This window comes from Alligator mississippiensis, chromosome 11 (genome assembly GCF_030867095.1).
Source record: "Alligator mississippiensis isolate rAllMis1 chromosome 11, rAllMis1, whole genome shotgun sequence".
Taxonomy (NCBI): Eukaryota; Metazoa; Chordata; order Crocodylia; family Alligatoridae; genus Alligator; species Alligator mississippiensis.
Window position 1 is genome coordinate 59789379 of NC_081834.1, and position 16354 is coordinate 59805732.

The following is a 16354-nucleotide window of genomic DNA, read 5'->3' on the forward strand; positions in this document are numbered from 1 at the left end:
GTAAATTGTGTGGGATTTTCTCTATTCCATAACCCACTAGAGACAGCCAGGACTATGTTCCTGGTCCTGGGAAGGTCTTGCAGGTTGGGAGCAAGACGGGTTGAGGGCTGGGACCCCTGTGCCAGTTCCTGGGACAGAGGCAGTGGTAGAGAGAGGGGAGGCCGAGGCATGGGCTGGTGGAAGTGGCAGGGCCTGGGGGTTTGGGGTGTCTGCGAGGTGACCAGAGTCTCTGCCTCCCACCCCCAGTGCTGACACGGCGGCAGAGGGGAGGAGGCGAAGGTGGGGAGCACTGAGCAGGTGAGTTGCCAGGGCTCCTGGCCTAGGTCAGGCCTGCTGGGACAGAAATCCCCGCTGAGCCAAGTGTGAGAACCACGTACTGCTCCTGGCTGGGGAGACTCTCCTTTACCCCGTGGTTGTTCCTGGGTGTGAGCAGAGGGGCCGAGATCCAACCCCATCCCACTCACACTAGTTTCTTCACACCTGTCCTGCACCCCACCCTGAGCATGCCCTGACTCTGCCCTTCTCCCACAGGTTTCACCTGGCCTGGATGGTCCCGTGCTGTTTTGTCCCCAGATGAACAGCTGAACTCCTCCCCTCCCCATGCCCCTCTTTTGTTTCTGTTCGTGATGCATCTGCCACTGCATGATAGACACCGGCACTCAGGTGTCCCTCCATCCTCCCCTGCCTGATCCGGGATGGGCCCACAGGATGCCAGTGTTGGTGCTTTTGCCTCTCTGAGCATGTAAGTGGTTTCCCATTCCTTCGAGGTTTCCACAGACTCTTCTTTTGTCCCTTTCTCTTGAGCTGCACACTCCAACCTAGGGGCCATCATGACTTTAGGGCTTCTTAGGGCTATCAGGAGCCATGTCCTTTGAACGTGGCCATGAGCCAGGCAGGCTGCAAGTACACCTGAGCTATTAGGCAAGGAGCATGCACAAGTGTGAACAGTGAAGCAAGGGGCATGGTATGAGCCACTCCTGCATTGCACCAGGCCAACCCAAGCCTAGGAAAGGGATCACTCAGCGCAAAGTCATCGCTGCCCTACTTGGTTGCCTAGTATGAGCTATTTAATGTACATGACCTGTTTATTTGTGATTTGGACATAAAAGGCAGAAGCAGAGTCCTTGTGGTTTCAATTCTCACCAGACACCTCGCAGAGAAGAAAAGACAACCTCATGACACCAAGATGTCACCAGGGCTAATTACAAGACCCGAGTGGAAAGGGGTGAGCTCCAGGGAAGGAGGAGCCCCAGACAAGTCATCAGCATGCTGTCACACCTGGACCCTCAGGGAACCACTGATCACCTCCAGGCAAGTGAAGTTTCACCCAGTAGAAACAACAAAGGTGTGGCATGGCATGGCTTGGCGTGACCCAGAGGGGTGGAAGTTGTCTGTGGCCCATCAGCCACTGCATCTGGCATGAGGCTGTCACAAAACCCTTCCCCCTACAACTAAAGTCTCTTTCATCAATTTGTCCTGCTAGGGTTATACACGTTGGCAAAGTTGTGAGGAGGCTTGGCAAGCTAATAGTGCTCCAAAAATACAGAGAAAAGTTCTTGATGGTGGAGCAAGCAATTGAAGCAGAATACTTCACGATGGTGGCAGAGCCAGAAGTAGGTTGCAGCACAACAGAAATCTTTAGTCCTTTTGGTTTTTCTGGCCGTTTCAGGTTTCCTTCCTGTGAAGTACTGTGTGGTTGCTGAAGCTCAGTGTCATCCCCATCTTAAGAGAAAACATGCAGAGGCCTCGTTTCAATACAACTCCCACGTTGATAATGGCGATGGGGCAGACATGCGTGATTACCAGAAGCCCCTGGTCACGCACCTTCCCCAGTCACAGACCTGCACGTACGGAGCCAGTGACTGGATGATGATGATTTGTACTTTGAACTGAGACTGGTGTGCGAAGAGGCAGCTGCAATTATGACTGAGCAGGCCTATTTCGATCAGCTCTGCTCATCTGTGTGCAGGGGACACTAGAAAAGGCACCTTGAACAGCCTGTGTCATGTCACCTGCCTGAATCTGCCCAGGTCAAGTACTGAGGTCTGCAACCTGGACTATCCGCACCCTGGTGCACGGCACTAACAGCGACCGACTGGCCTGAAGGCCAGCAGTTGTGTCCAGAGCTGCATGGATTTCTTTCCCTGAACAAGCGTGCAGAAAATGATCTAGTCATCCCAAAGCAACTGACACAGTGAAACGTATGACAGGTACTTGCAGATACACTCATGCTCCTTGGCTGTCTCTTCTATCTCATACCCCTTCTCCTCAATTTCAAGATAAAGAGGCTACAGTATCATGGACCTCGTGTCTAAACTTCCTGGTTTTCTTTTACTGAGGCAGAGTTTGACTATGTTGAACAAGGTTCAGAGTGGACAACTACCTACTTCGGTACTGGAATTGTATTAAAGCGCCCAAGTGGGAGTGTGGCAAAATCCAGACTGTAGCACATATCACCGAGGACTGTCCTGTCCTAGTTATCTTTGAAATGATTGCACTGAAGACCTGCACTAGGCTGCTGACGATGCCTCGCCATAGGTATCATACCTGATACGGTCACTCTCGCCTTCCCCCTCAGTGCCGTTGCTGATAGGATGCTTAGAGCTTGTTCTGTTATTCGGATGCTGTATTCCTTAGGAATAAATCACTAAGCAATAAATGGAAGCCATTGTGCAAGACCCCCGCTCAAAACCCTGGCTCCTAACTGACTGTATCCTAGTGCATTGCAAAGTCCCCCTCGGCACAGCTACAACCAGCGCAGTGCAGGACCCCAACAGCTACAGCGGCCGTAGCAGAAGCACTCACGTCGCGGCCCGGTCAGATCCTGACAATCTGCAGTGCTGCTGAATCCCTGTCCTCAACTGTCTCAGGCAGGACACGAGACGAGGAGGAGAGGACGAGCAGTACAAAAGGCTGCTGGATGGATCCGCATTTGATATGCTCCACCATGCCTGTCCGCACGGCCACAAACTGATGTCAGCAAAAGAAGCAACCAAAGAAGGGGTTCAATGTCAAGTGCTGGAGAAACCCTGCTAAAAGACATCATCTCCAGCAGTTCTTCACGGACAAACACGCCAACTGCCCTGACGCTCCTGACACCACTGATCACTCAACAAAGAGCGAGAACTTCAAGAAAGGCGTCCATGAGACGTGCTAAAAATCTCAAGGCTTCTCCAAAAAGAAACATCATGACTCGTTCAATGACAATGACAGCCTTTAGATTACTCAACCATTCAAAACTGACAGAACAACATGAACTTTAAATATGAAACTTAAACATCAGTTTGTTAGAAAAGGACTCCACTAAATAGGTGTGTAATCTGTAACATGTCATGAAAAATGGGATAATTTATTATACCGGTGCTGCAAATCCTGATGAAATCTTCCCTGGGCTCACATAAGGGCTTCACTGAAGAGAAGGTGCTTGGGTTTGGTTTAGCACGTCATCCTGCACGTTCCCCTAGCCATTGCTTCCCATCTGCCCTGAGGGTTTTCTCCCCGTTTGCTTCGCAAAGGAGTCTAATCCCTTCATCAGGCTAGAGCAGGGCCAGGTTTCCGATGCCTGATCACATCAGGATTTCTATGCAGGTACCGTCCAGGTGGGAGCTTTCACCTCTGGGGTCCAGCTCCCTGGCCTGACACATGCAGAGATCCCAGTAAATGTGGCAGCTTGTGGCATCCAAGCCTGCCCTCTTCCCCACTGTTGTCACCATGGGATATAAAGGTGACCTGGGAAATGTCCAGGTTATCCTCTCCTTGCTCTCGACCAGTCCTGCCGTGAGTGTCTCACCAGACCACGTCCGCATGAGGTGCCAGGGCTTGAACTCCCCTGGAGAGGCCAGGGCTGGTCACAGGCCCTGTTCTGCAGGGCACTGATCTATCCAGCCATCTTTTCCTTCTTGCACTGGAGTCACTGGGGTCAAGGCAAGAAATCAGGGTCCCCGTTCATCCCACCTGACCACTGCGGCAGGGTCCCCTCTAGGATACCTTGCTTGGAGTCTTCCCCAGGACCAGGTCCAGGAAGACAGAGCAGGCCAGAGAGCACAAGGGGAGCTGACACCATGCTACACCTGCCATTGCTGAAGGGCTGTGTTGTCTGCACATGGCAGAGGGCTAGGGGAGGGCCTGACTGCCTCCTTACTGGGGACCAGCAAGCAGGTGGGACAGTCTGCAGCCCAGGACAGGAGCATCTCTAGAGAAGGCAGGAGCTGCCTTGTGATGGGTGGAGGTGACAGGAGGAGAGGAGCATGAGGGGAGATGCTGATTAAACAGGAGAGGCAGGAGAGTCCATCAGGAGCTTTCTTAACAGCAGGTCGCAGGGTGGGATACACGGAAGGGGCTGAGGTTGGATTTGGCATTTCATATAATGCTCATGAAACTCTAACTTCAAGCAATAATTTAAAAAGCACAAACCATGTGGGAAGAGATTTCCATCCATGTTAAATAGGAAATTCTTCACTGGGGAGACCTGATGGGCTGCATGTGAGCAGATGTGTCTCCAGGGACATGGGATCATTGAACAGGAGGACTGGAAGGGACCTCACAAGGTCATCTCGTCCAGCCCCCTGATCCAGGCGCTCTCATCCCTGAGTATCCCATCCCAGCCAAGTGTCCGTCCAACCTGCTTCTCACAGTTTCCCGTCACGGAGATGCCACCGCTCCTCTAGGCAGCCTGCTCCAATGTCTGGCCCTTCATGGTCAGAAAGTCCCTGGTGAGGCCTCCCCAGCGCTGAATACAGGGGAAGAGTCATTTCCCTTGATGGACACATGACACTCCTGTTAATGCAGCCCAGGACACTGTTGTCTTTTTTGCAACAAGCAGGAGGGAGAAATGGGAGACACGGACTTGTAGCTCAGTCCTGGGCACGGCCACCTGCCCATGGGGCACGGAGCAGAGACCCGTGTCCTCCCTGATGTAAACTGAGGGCTGTCCAGGTTGATTGTGGGTCAAGCCGGCCTCCTCCTCTGTTAGTAGGGTCAGGGGCCAGCTCTGCTCTCACCCTAGCGTGATTGTCCCTCTCCCAAGAGGACCCATGACCCACCCGTCTCTGACCACCTGTTCTGCAAGGAGCATGCGGCAAGCGGGCCTCAGGTTTGCCTCCTGCGTCACATCCGACTGTTCAGCCTGGGCATCATGCAGAGCCTGCTGATTTTCCTGGCCCTGGGGAGGGGGAGAAGGTCAGATGAAACAACAGCTCTTTGACCCCCGCAGAGCTGCACCAATTCAGTTGCTGTGGCAGCATGCGGGCTCAGCCCAGGCCCAGGTGGCAGTCAGGACCCCTCTGCACACCCCCAGCCAGGCCAAGCAAGCTGGTGTTTGGTTGAGGGCCTGCAGCACTGCTCAGCTGGGCGACGTGAAGCCCCAGTGGGGTCCTGAACCTCAGACAAAGCCGGCTTGCTCAACAGTTCGCAGCATGGGCCCAGGACTGATGTGGATTGGGGAACGCTGTGCTCAGCTCAACAGTTGTGACCTCTCTGTGCCTTCCTCTACATGTGGAGTAGGGCGATAGCAGCCCCAGCCTCTGCTGTGACAGCCCTTTGGGATGTGCTGGTGGGAAGTGCCAGGTGAGACCTATGTAACATCATGGCATAAATCAAGGGATCCCGCAGCATCTGAACGGACAACGGAGGCTCCCGGTCTGGTGACCCTGGCGAGTAGAGACACTCAAAAAGGCTGAGGTGAATTTGATCTGTTATCCTTTTTTCTCTAAGAGGTGTAACTTAGATTGGTAGCAAGAAGAGCACACCTCCGCCCTTGCCAGTGGGTGCAAATCTTAGACCAGTTTCCTCCGTTTTAAACAACGATGCCAAACTTTTCTTCTGTAATTCGTACAGACCAGTTTCTGATCACTTATTCTGGTTCAAGCGTAATGTCTGCCTGTTGTGTCTTATTGTGTTTTCCGTGCACTGCCCCTTTCAGGCCAAAGCCCTCCTGTCCTCCACTGCAGGGGCCCATTGCTGGTGGCAGTTTTGCAGCACTGGGGACGCCCTCTTTCTGCCACGAGGAGCCGGAGGCTTTCTTGGTTCCTTTCCCCCCGCAGGGCTGGACGGGTCAAGTGAGAGCAGAGCAAGTATAAACTCTGCACACATGTACCGAGGGCAAAGGTTAAGATCCACATGGATGTGATTTCAGAGGGTTATAATAATAAATAAGTGTAGTTCAAAGCAGGAGTGTCCAGAGGGTCGATGCTGAACTCCCAGCATATTACAGTCCCACCAGTCAGAGCTTCCGAGCAGGGCGATTTTACCCGGAGTAGCACACTGTTCAGCTGAGGGACTGGGACGTCTCACGCGGTCGCAGTCCCTAGCGCAGAACTTGTCCTTCTTCCCTTCAGACACTTGTAACATCCCTATGGCTTGGCCTTCCTTTCACCCACATGGCAGAAAAGAGTGGACTCCAAGGAGACCCTGGGAAGGGCCCAGGAGTCACTGAAATAATGGCAACCGCAAGTAGGACAGTGCAGCCCCAGTGACATGTCCTATGGGGCAGCCACAGTATGACTGTATGTCTTTTCCTGAGACAAACCTTGAAGCTGGGACAAGATCCCAATATTTAAGTCATGTTATGTGCTGAGACAGTCCAGGTTTTTCAAGCCAGGAGTGTCTCAGTGAAAGCAGCACTTTTGCTTTAGCCAAGATCTCTCCATTCCCGACACAAAAGACCTCTGGGACAGTGCAATAAGGAGCCGGATTTTGCTCAGAAATGATGCTTAGGCTCCAGAGACGGCCTATGCTTGTCTCTTCCTCAGGACGTGACTTTAGACGCCTGCAGATCTCTTCTCCCATTCAGCCGGTCCCAACGCAGGTCCCTGATGAAGCATGACGGATGAACGGGTGGAGGGATGTGACACAAGGCAGCATCTTGCTACAAGAATGACACTTCATGTCAGGGACGGGTGCGCCTGCTCTTCTCTCCCCGGTCCAGCTCCATCTCTCCCCTCCACCCTGGACTCAAGAAACCGTTTCCCCTCTCTTCTCCTCTCCTTGCACCATCCCGTGCTTCCTCCTACTCACCACGATCTTCTCTGGCACGGACGCTTTCCACCCCTGCAGCTCCACAGCCTCGTGTCCCCTCTGCTGCACGGCTGCCTGCAGGGTGAGGAGCTCCTGCAGCAGGTGCTGCCCGTCCCTCCTGCGCTGCATCTACCAGGAGCGGGACCGGGGTAAAGGGAGGCTCTGAGCCAGGGACCTCCCTGTCCCCCCCAAACCCGCTGTGGGACTCAGGCCTCTTGGGACCCCAGGGTGCTGCCATGAGTCTCCTCCTGGGCAGGCGCAGGGAAGAGCAGGGCAGTGTCTGTGGCGGGAGGGGACCCAGGTGGGGCTTCACAAACACACCCTCCCCTAGAACTGCCCGCAGGCGAGCATCTCCCCTAGTCAGCTCCGGGTCAGCGGGATGGGCTCCCCTGGGGAGGGAACAGAGGACTGAACGGGTTTCCTACCTTCCCGCGGTCCTGGAGGCGCTGGGTGACACTGAGCACAGCTTCCTCCGGTGTCCCCTGTTCTTCCCTCTCCTGGTCTTCCTCATCCTGCATCTTCTCTGTGGCCGGACTGGGACTCACTGCAGCAGGAAGGAAAGTGGGGGGTGAGTCCTTTGCCCCCGAGGGGAAGACAGGTGCAGTGTGGGGGACAGAGATGGGGCCGTGCTCCCCTCGCCAGCCAAGGGCCCCCTGTCTGCAGAAATCTCCCAGGGCCCTCTCCATCCCGCTCCTCCGCCCCCGCAACCTCACGGCCCCCCTGGCTGAGAGCACACTAGACTGCCCCACTGACCTGGGAGGTCCCTGTGCCCCCACAAGTGACCCTGCCTCCCCCATCACCCACCCCCACCAAGGCCACCCCACGCACGGGGACCGGGAGGTCGTGCGGCTCAGCCCCCTCGCCTTGGCCAGGATGCCCCTGCCCAGCCCTGCGCAGGGTCTGCCTTGCCCCCTGGAGTGAATGGCCCTAAGACTGGGTGGCCCCAGCGCAGCTCCTCACCGGTGCGGCTGGCGCCAGGGGCCGGGGGGCTCGCAGACCCCATGGAGCCGTGTGGGTCCGCGGAGGAGGAGCTGCAACTCAGGCTGGGACTGGGGCTGGGGCTGGTGCAGGACGGGCTCCGCTCCAGCCCCAGGGAGGCTGGGCCCTCCTCCACGTCTCTGCAGGGGGCTGCCTCCTGCCGGGGGGCTGCAGGGCCGGGCTCCAGGCTGCTCCATGCCCTGGGCGGGAGGCTGCACGGCTCTTGTGCCCGGCGCTCCTCTCCTCCGGGCTCCCGCCTGCCCAGGCGCACCCAGGGCCACCTCCACTTGCACCTGGAGGTGGTGGGCTGCTGCAAATGCTCTTCTTTGGTGCTGGCACGTACTGTTTTTTTACGCCAGCACACAGGGCACAGCCACGTCCTCGCCTTGATGGGCCCCTCCTCTTCATGGCCGGGGGGGCCCAGATGTTCCTGCCCAGGCCCCCGCTGTGATCTGCTGGCACGAAGCCCACCTTGGTGGTCCTCCTGCTCAGCACCCGCCTCAGCCTGTCCATCCTGGCACTGAGCAGGAGCAGTCATCAGCTGGGCTTCAAGGCACCCCTGTGCACCCGTCTGCCCCTGAACCTCCTGCTCTCCAGGAGTCAGGCCGGTGTCCCCGGGGATGCCCCCATGCCGCCAGCCTCCTGATCACTTGGGGATCATGGGCAGGGAAGCCCTGGGCTCAGGGGCAATGACCGCAGAAAGCTGGTTTGGACACAGCTCCCTGCTCCGGCCCCTGACCTCTGGCTCCACGTGCCTGGCTCAGGGCTGAAGCCCCCGGGAGTCCAGGCAGCTGCTGGGATTAAACCCAGGGCTGGGATTGGGGAGTGCCCAGCAGAGGAGGGCAGGGACCCCTTCCCTGGGACCTGTGGGTGCCCGTCAGCACAGCAGCTTTGGGTTCCCTGCCCGCTCCGGCCGGGCAGCGCTGGCTGAGCTGGGAGGGCTGGGAGCTCCTGTACCTGGGGATGTTTCCAACCCCGTGGAGCGGGTGTGAGAGCATCAGGGCCGCGGTCACCACCTTGGAGTGGGGCGGACTTTCCTCCCCTTTCTGCAGTCCCCTGCACAGACATGGGACGCCCCCGCATGTCTTAGCGCAGGCTAGAACTCCCCGCTGAAGTGAATGGAGAGCCTGGCACATCCTGGTAACCAAGGATCCCGCTCTGGAGGTGTCTGAGTCCTGCCCAGTGACAAGAGCAGGAGCTGCATGATTTTGCAGAATGAATTATAATCTCCTGCTGGAGGCACCCAAAGTGCAGGCCTGCTCCCCATGCCATGTACTAGAGAACTGTGTGGTGGGACAGCAGGGTGCCTTCCTCAGCCTGGCTGCAGAAGCCAGGACACTGCTGGCCCCTTCGTGTTAGACACAAGGCGTCAGACAGACTTTTTACCTTCTGGACATAGGAAAAAATCAAGTTCAAGGAGTCTTGATTTAGGCACCCAGAATTAATGGATGCTTTGATTCATCTCACAGCCCCTAAACATCCTGCATACATAACGAAGATAATGTGCAGAAACATTTTGTAATAATAATAAGAAAATCTCTTGTTTGGGAAGCTCCTAGATCAGCACTTCTGAACTCCTGAGCCTCAAGGCGCTTCTCGTTGGGCTCCACTCAGCCCTTGCTGGACTCACAGACACCCTCACAAATGCCAGCTCTTGCTCTTCACTCGTTTTTGGAATACAAAATACTGGAGCAATTCTCCTGTTGCAGAGAAGTCAGAGAGAGCGCGACGGGTCCCAGTGTTTTTGGCACTCTGGGTTCCCATCTGAAATGCCGGGGTTTCAATTGTGGATCGTGTTTGCACACCCAGCAGTTCTGACACTGCAGGTTACACTGCAGCATCCTTGCAAGGATGTCAAGGCACCTCGGTGTGCCCTGTCCCCCGGCTGAGAACCACTGCATAGAGGGATACTGTGAGTGCTCTGGGAGGGCGGAGGAAACCAGTTCTTCTCTGCGTGGAGCAGGGTGTGCACGCATGTTTTCCCAGCCCCTTCGCCTTCATGTCGATGCTCTCAGGGTCCGTCTGGGCCGCTGGTGCCGGGAGGAGGACACTGGCCCCTGCACACCCTGCTGCTCCACCCACGTGCTGGGCAGCTGCTTGCATTGCTGAGGTGCCCTGCGGCTGGGAGCCTGCAGCAGGGGCAGGAGCTTGCTCCCCCGCGCCCGCTCGCCCAGCTCAGAGCCAGCCTTTCTCCTCGTGGCACGGCAAAGCGAGCGGCATTGCAGGCCCCGTGTGTGGGAAGCGGGGCTCGGAGCAGGGAGCCCTTCGCCGGCTCTCGCAGTGCCCGGGACCTGCTGCCAGGGACGTTGAATCCACCCACCCTCGGGCTTCCGGACGGTCTCCAAGGAGGCAGCAGCAGGAGAGGTCCCGGCCACGGCCCGGGCAGCCCCTGGACTCGAGGGAAAACGTCTGTGTGACACCTCCCGGGCAACACGGAGCTGCCAGCAGTGTCCTGGCTTCTGCAGCCAGGCTGAGGAAGCACCTGCTCCCGGTCCTGCAGCTCTGCAGCACATCCCATGGGGAGAGGCTTGCAGTTGGGGCACCTCCAGCAGGTGAGCATCGGGATCGGGGTTTTGCATTTCCCACCGAAAAGGGAGTAAAACACAGATTTCCCCCCTGTACCTGAGGAAAACACGGATTTCTCATTTTAATGAAGAAACCCATGGATCGTGCATGTTTGCAAACAGCTCTCTGCAGGCTGACAGACTTCAGGCCCGCAAGAGGGTTGTGGTGGGGGACCAGGAGGAGGGCGGTCAGGCAGGGGCACTAGGTGCATGTACATGCACATGGCCCGGGCAGCGTGGAGAGCAGCTCTGCAGGTAAATTGGGGGCAGGGATTGAAGCCCCTCTGGGGAGGGAGGCAGGGAGCTGGGCAGGGCTGGGGCGGGGGCTGCTGCCCAGCCGAGAAGTGTGTGGGGCTCAGGGCCACAATGTGCGGCCTCAGGGGGCAGGGGTGCTGCCAGCTGCCTGCTGCGGGTTCAGGCTCCTTTCCTGCTGCCCTCTCCCGGGGCCTCTGCAGCCACCAAGCACGGGGAAGCTCCTTGCCATCACGTGCTCCACGCTGCCCTGGCGATGCACTCCCTGCCCGCGCAGCTGCAGCCAGGAGCACAACCCAACACCCAGGTCCACGGTGCGCCCACCCCCGTTTCACACAGATCTGAGAGGTGTGGGTCCCTCTTGCCCCCCGGGAATACGCCCAGCAGCGGGGAGCTGGCTTCACCCCCAGCCGAGCCCCCAGCAGGTAGGCAGCAGTTGTGGGGGGAGCCGGGCTCTGCTTTGCTGCAGCCACTGCCTCCTGCAGCCTCCACGCTGCCTGCAGTGGCTTGCTTGAGTGAGGATTAACCCACGCAGCTGCCTCAATGACCGGATTGAACCTTTGTTGCTGAACCAGGCATATCATTTTATCAAACTATCAAATCATGCGCGGAAGCTACTGGTGCCTTTTGTGATGATGACACACTCCTGTGAAGTTGGAGCTACTGTGAAGTTGGAGCCAGCGCTTGGTCTCTCATCAAGTCACTGAATAGTGCCACCCTGGCATTTGCACCAGACGTGAGGATGACACCAGGAGCACGCGTGGACTCCTGTGGACTCTGCCCGGGCCTTGGACATTGGATTCAGGAACGTGCATCTTGGGCAGCGGTCTGTGCGGAGGGAACCAATGATACAAAGGAGACGGCTGGGACCTGCTGGGAGCGGGTGTGCAACTGCCAGCTCTTCACTGGTGTGAGATGTGGAGGAAAGCGCAACCCTTAATGCTGTGGCTTAGTTGGTTAAAGCACCTGTCTTGTAAACAGGGGAGCCAGGGTTCAAATCCCAGCAGTGCCTACCTCTTCATAGCTCACTGCAAAGCCCCAGTTTCCTATCTTTGGAGCAGGATTGGTCCTGGTGTCAATATGTAGCTTCCTGGCTCCTTCTTCCCTCTTTGTGGGACTTTGATAGACCCCTCTTCTTGCTACAGCATCTAAACCTGTCTCTCATGAACAAGAAATGGGTTCTCCTGCAGGATAGGTGCAGTGTTTAGAGTGGGGCAAAATCAGAAAAAATGAGATCTCTTCCCTGTTTCTATGTGCAACTGCAGGCCTGTGCAATATAAACCCCTATTCATCATAGGAAATGCATGTTTCTGAATGCTGTTCTTCTTGTCAAGTGACCATCTCATGTTTTAAAGGTCCTCTTTGGTTGTCTGGGCCAGGCCCAAGTGAAAGGAAACTAGATCCCAGGAGCCGCGCCGAGCGCCACAATCCAGATTCCAGGGGCATCCTTTCTGAAATAGGGTTTTTGATTTGGACTTTCCAAATGCATTTAATGGGTCACAGATCAAGGATGGGTAGGAAACCACCGAGGAGAAAAATCATCTAGAAATGGGCCGAGAGAGAGAGAGAAACTGAACGAGAGGCTGAGTCTTGCTGGTGCCTGGGCAACTCCTTTGGACCCTCTGGGTACTTCTACATGAGATGCTTTATTGAGCATTACATTCATCTGATGTGCATTAAAGCACGGCCGTAAAACTATGCACTAGGCTAATGCACGTTTGATTAGTGAAATGTGCATTTTTCTAATACCTGAAGATACAGAGAGTTTTTACACATGCTCTAGGGTGCGGGGGAAGGTGCTTTAATTAAAGTGGATCCAAAAGCCACCCAAATTCAAGCACCTGGAGTGTCTTATATATCAGCATCTCCACACTTCAATACTTCAAACAAGCTTTAGTTGTAGTGCCCCTGACACCATTTTGAAGCACGGGGACACTGCTACATGAGACGCGGCGGCTGGCTGTAATCACAGCGCGTGTGAGCAGCCTCCTGGCTCATGTACAGTCACCAGCAGGTACTAGATTTAATGCTCACAAGAGCACCCTGGCTGAGACTCCCTCCAAACAGGGGGCAAGGACGGCTTCTCTGCCACCCCTGCCTGGCTGTAGCTCCCTGGGGCCAGCTTCTGCCTGCCTCCAGCTCGTGGGGGTTTCCTTGGTGGGCCTGTCTGGGCAGCAGCAGTGCTGCACAGGCCCGGCTGGAGCAAGGAGGCTCTGCCGCTTGCTCCCTGGCCCCTGGGCATTGTGCCCCTGTGGTGCGGGTACGTTCTGGCTCCAGCACAGGAGCCAGCCCCTGGCCTTGCAGTGGGGACCTCGTGGGGCATCTGCCTGAAGTCCCTGGCAGAGGAACCCCGTGGACATGGCAGCTTCCCTGCCCCTGAGACGCTCGGTCCTTGGCCCCAACTGGGCAGCAGAAGAGACCACAGACCTTCTGGTGATTTGGGGCAATGCCGAGGTGCAGCGGCAGTTCTGCCAGGGCAGGTGGGCCAATGCTCTTCTCTGAGCAGTGAAGGCTGCGTGGCTGCTGCGAATGGTGGTCACTGAGCACAAGAGATGGTCCAGAGTAGCTCGCAGCACCATGCCCTGCATGCAGGTCAACCCAGCATCCTCACTTGAAGGGACGCAGGCCATGGGCAGCATATCTATTCAAGCACTGGAGGTCTGCCGAAGCCCCCGCACCAGACCAGACCTGCAGAGAAGACCCAGACAAGAGCCCTCAGGCCGGCAGCACCCGTGTCCCGTGTCCTCCCTGCCCCTGGCTTCCTCATCCAGTGCTGATGACCAGGTTGACATCTTCCCCACAGCCAGAGCACAGAGGACAGGCCAGGGAGGACACCGCCCATGGCCAGCTCCAGCTCCAGCTCCTTCCTGGAGGGGGTCAGTGGCCGTGTGGCAGATGGTGGGCCTCTGCCACCCAGCACCCCACAAGCAGCCAGACCGCCTCCCCACCACCAAGCGCCAAGGCCACCTGCCAGGACCACCTGCCATGCCCAGCTGGTAAGCCCATCGCGTGGAGGATGGCTGCGAGGGGTGGGGGGCACTGTGGCCACCAGTGCCCATGCCACCTCACAGGCCCACACCTGGCTGCAGGCCTGGCTCTAGGGGCCCCACACAGGCCCCCTTCCCATCCTCTCCTCGCCCTCCCCTCTTCTTCTCTCCCTGCCTGGCCTCGCTGTCCCCTGCTGTCACGTGCAGAGAAACTCACTGATGGCACCGGTGATCTCCACCTCCGCTGCGGGGTCAGGGCCTTGTATCACAGGCAGAAGCAGCCCTCCAGGCAGCGACGCACACGGCGGGGAAGTGTGGGATTGCCCGGGGCACCACTGAAGTGCAGAGCCCTGCAACAGGTTCTCATGTGCGCCCGGGGCACCATTGCGGGAGGGCACAACGGTTGGGCACCTCTCGGTGTGCTCAAACAGCTCCATGTGGCATGACCTGGAAAATCTCAGTAGGGGCACGCTTGGGGCACAGCGGGGGTAATGCCCCATCCAGGTTTCTGATGAGACATACCGGGGAGAGAACAGGGGCATCACCGGCTCGGTGTCCCAGATGAGTGGGAGCCCTAGTCCCTGTGACCCCGGGCGGCATGAGCCTTCCTCCACGGGAGCAAAGTGCTTGGCGTGCAGAGGAGAAGGGAAGGAGTTGGTCGAGGGCAAGCCTGGCAGGTGGTACCAAGGGCCAGCCCTGGCCTGGCCTGGGGAGGGGATCAGGAAGGCAGGCTGCCTGCAACAAGAGCCAAGCGGGCCACCTGCCCCATGGAGGGAGTGGGGATGGAGGGCTTGTGCAGTGGCCACCCATGACAGGGGCTGCCTGGCTAACTTCCCATGGTCCCTGGGCACCTATACACGCACGACCCCGATCTAAGGCTGGGTGGTGCACAGTCCCTGGGTCTAGTGCCCGTTACCTCCAAGAGGTTGCAGTCTCTCAAAAAGAGGCTCTGTCTTCTCCTCCTCCCTGCCTTCTCAGGCAATGAGGGATGCCCTTCCTCTAACTGGCCAAGCTTTGAACCTGGCCTCTCCTTTCCCTGGAGCAGTCCCACAAGGAGAGGCCTGACCCTCCTCAGCCCGGGACCCTCGGGAAGCAGCTCTTCCCTCTGGCCCCTTTCCCCTTTGCCCACAAATCGTCTTGTCCTTCACGTCACAGTCCTTTCCACTGCAACCCCTTACAGTCCCCTGTTACAGGGCATGTCTACATGTGGCGCTAGGTTGCCGTAGCAACACACTACAGTGATGTAGCGTCTGCAGGTGTCTACACATAACCAACAGCAACGTCACCACAGCGACGTGCTCCCCTGGTGTAGCACTCTGCTAAAAATAACTGTGTGCCACACATAACGGCATACTACGGGCTGTTACTGCACCATGATGTAACACTTGCAGAAGGAAGTACTACATCATGGTGCAAGAACAACACTGCCGTAGTGACACATGTACAAGTGTCCACAGTGTGCTCGCTCTGCAGGTCCAGCAGCTGTGCGTGGGGGAGAGGCACCAGCTGCCACCGGGGATGCAGCATGAGGAATGGTGCCCCGATGACCAGACCCTCTGAATGCACCGTCTCCACCAGCACCAGGCGTAGGACAGCACCCTCCTGCTGGGCAGCTGGGCACCGTCATGGAGGAGTGGCTGGCCAACCTGCCGGCTTGGCACCCGGTGGCAGGAGCAGGAGAGCAGGAGAGGGAGGCATGTGAGCAGCAGAGGTGGGCGAGCAGGAGCAGGTGGCCAGCGAGCAGGAGAGGAACCTGGCTTCTGGGGTTGAAGAGAAGCGCGTTGCCGTCCAGCACAGCATGGTGCCACCCAGGAGCTGCTTCTAGAGCAGACAGCCTCTGAATCACAGCGTCCTAGACCCTAAACACTGGAGGCTGCAAGTGGAAGAGGAACCGTGCAAAATAACCTGGTCTGATCCGGTTTGCTCTGCCTTTCAGCATCCGCTGTCTAGCACCGTGTGCCGCGGGAGGCTGGATGCGGGATCTGTGGTGTCACCCAGTAAATGGCAGTCCTTCTGCAGTGCCAGAAGAAAAGCATTCATTGTCCACTGTTGTTTTGAGAACACATGGGCGCAGGCAGGGAAGCCCATCCTTGGGGAAAAAGGGCACCAAGAAACCCCAGTGGCCTAATGGATAAGGCACTGGCCTTCTAAGCCAGGGATTGTGGGTTCAAGTCCCTCCTGGGGTGGTCTTGTTAATCTTCAACCAAGGTGCAGATGAGAAGGCAGTGAACATATGTTCACAGGCTTCTTCTAAGTAACCAGTTCCAGTGCTTCACCACCCTCATAAGGAGGGAGGTTTTACTAACATCCAACTTCACCCTCCCTTGCAGGACTTTGAGCCTATTATGTCTTCTTCTTTCATATGTGGCCACTGAGAGCAGTCCAGCTTTGTGCTCCTTGAAACCACCCTGCAGGTACAGATTGATAGGTGTTAGGGCCAGAAGGGACCTCAGGAGATGATGGAGTCCAACCCCCTGCATAGGCAGGAAAGAGTGCTGGGTCTAGATGACCCCAGCTAGATGCTTATCCAACCTCCTCTTGAAGACCCCCAGGGGAGGG

At 57.1% G+C, this 16354-nt stretch overlaps 1 non-coding gene across 1 annotated transcript; it reads left to right on the forward strand.

Moving 5' to 3' along the window:
• Window positions 1-15908: 15908 nt before the first annotated feature.
• Window positions 15909-15981, forward strand: TRNAR-UCU (transfer RNA arginine (anticodon UCU)). Its single transcript has one exon. It is a non-coding gene; the product is annotated as a tRNA-Arg (tRNA).
• Window positions 15982-16354: the final 373 nt, after the last annotated feature.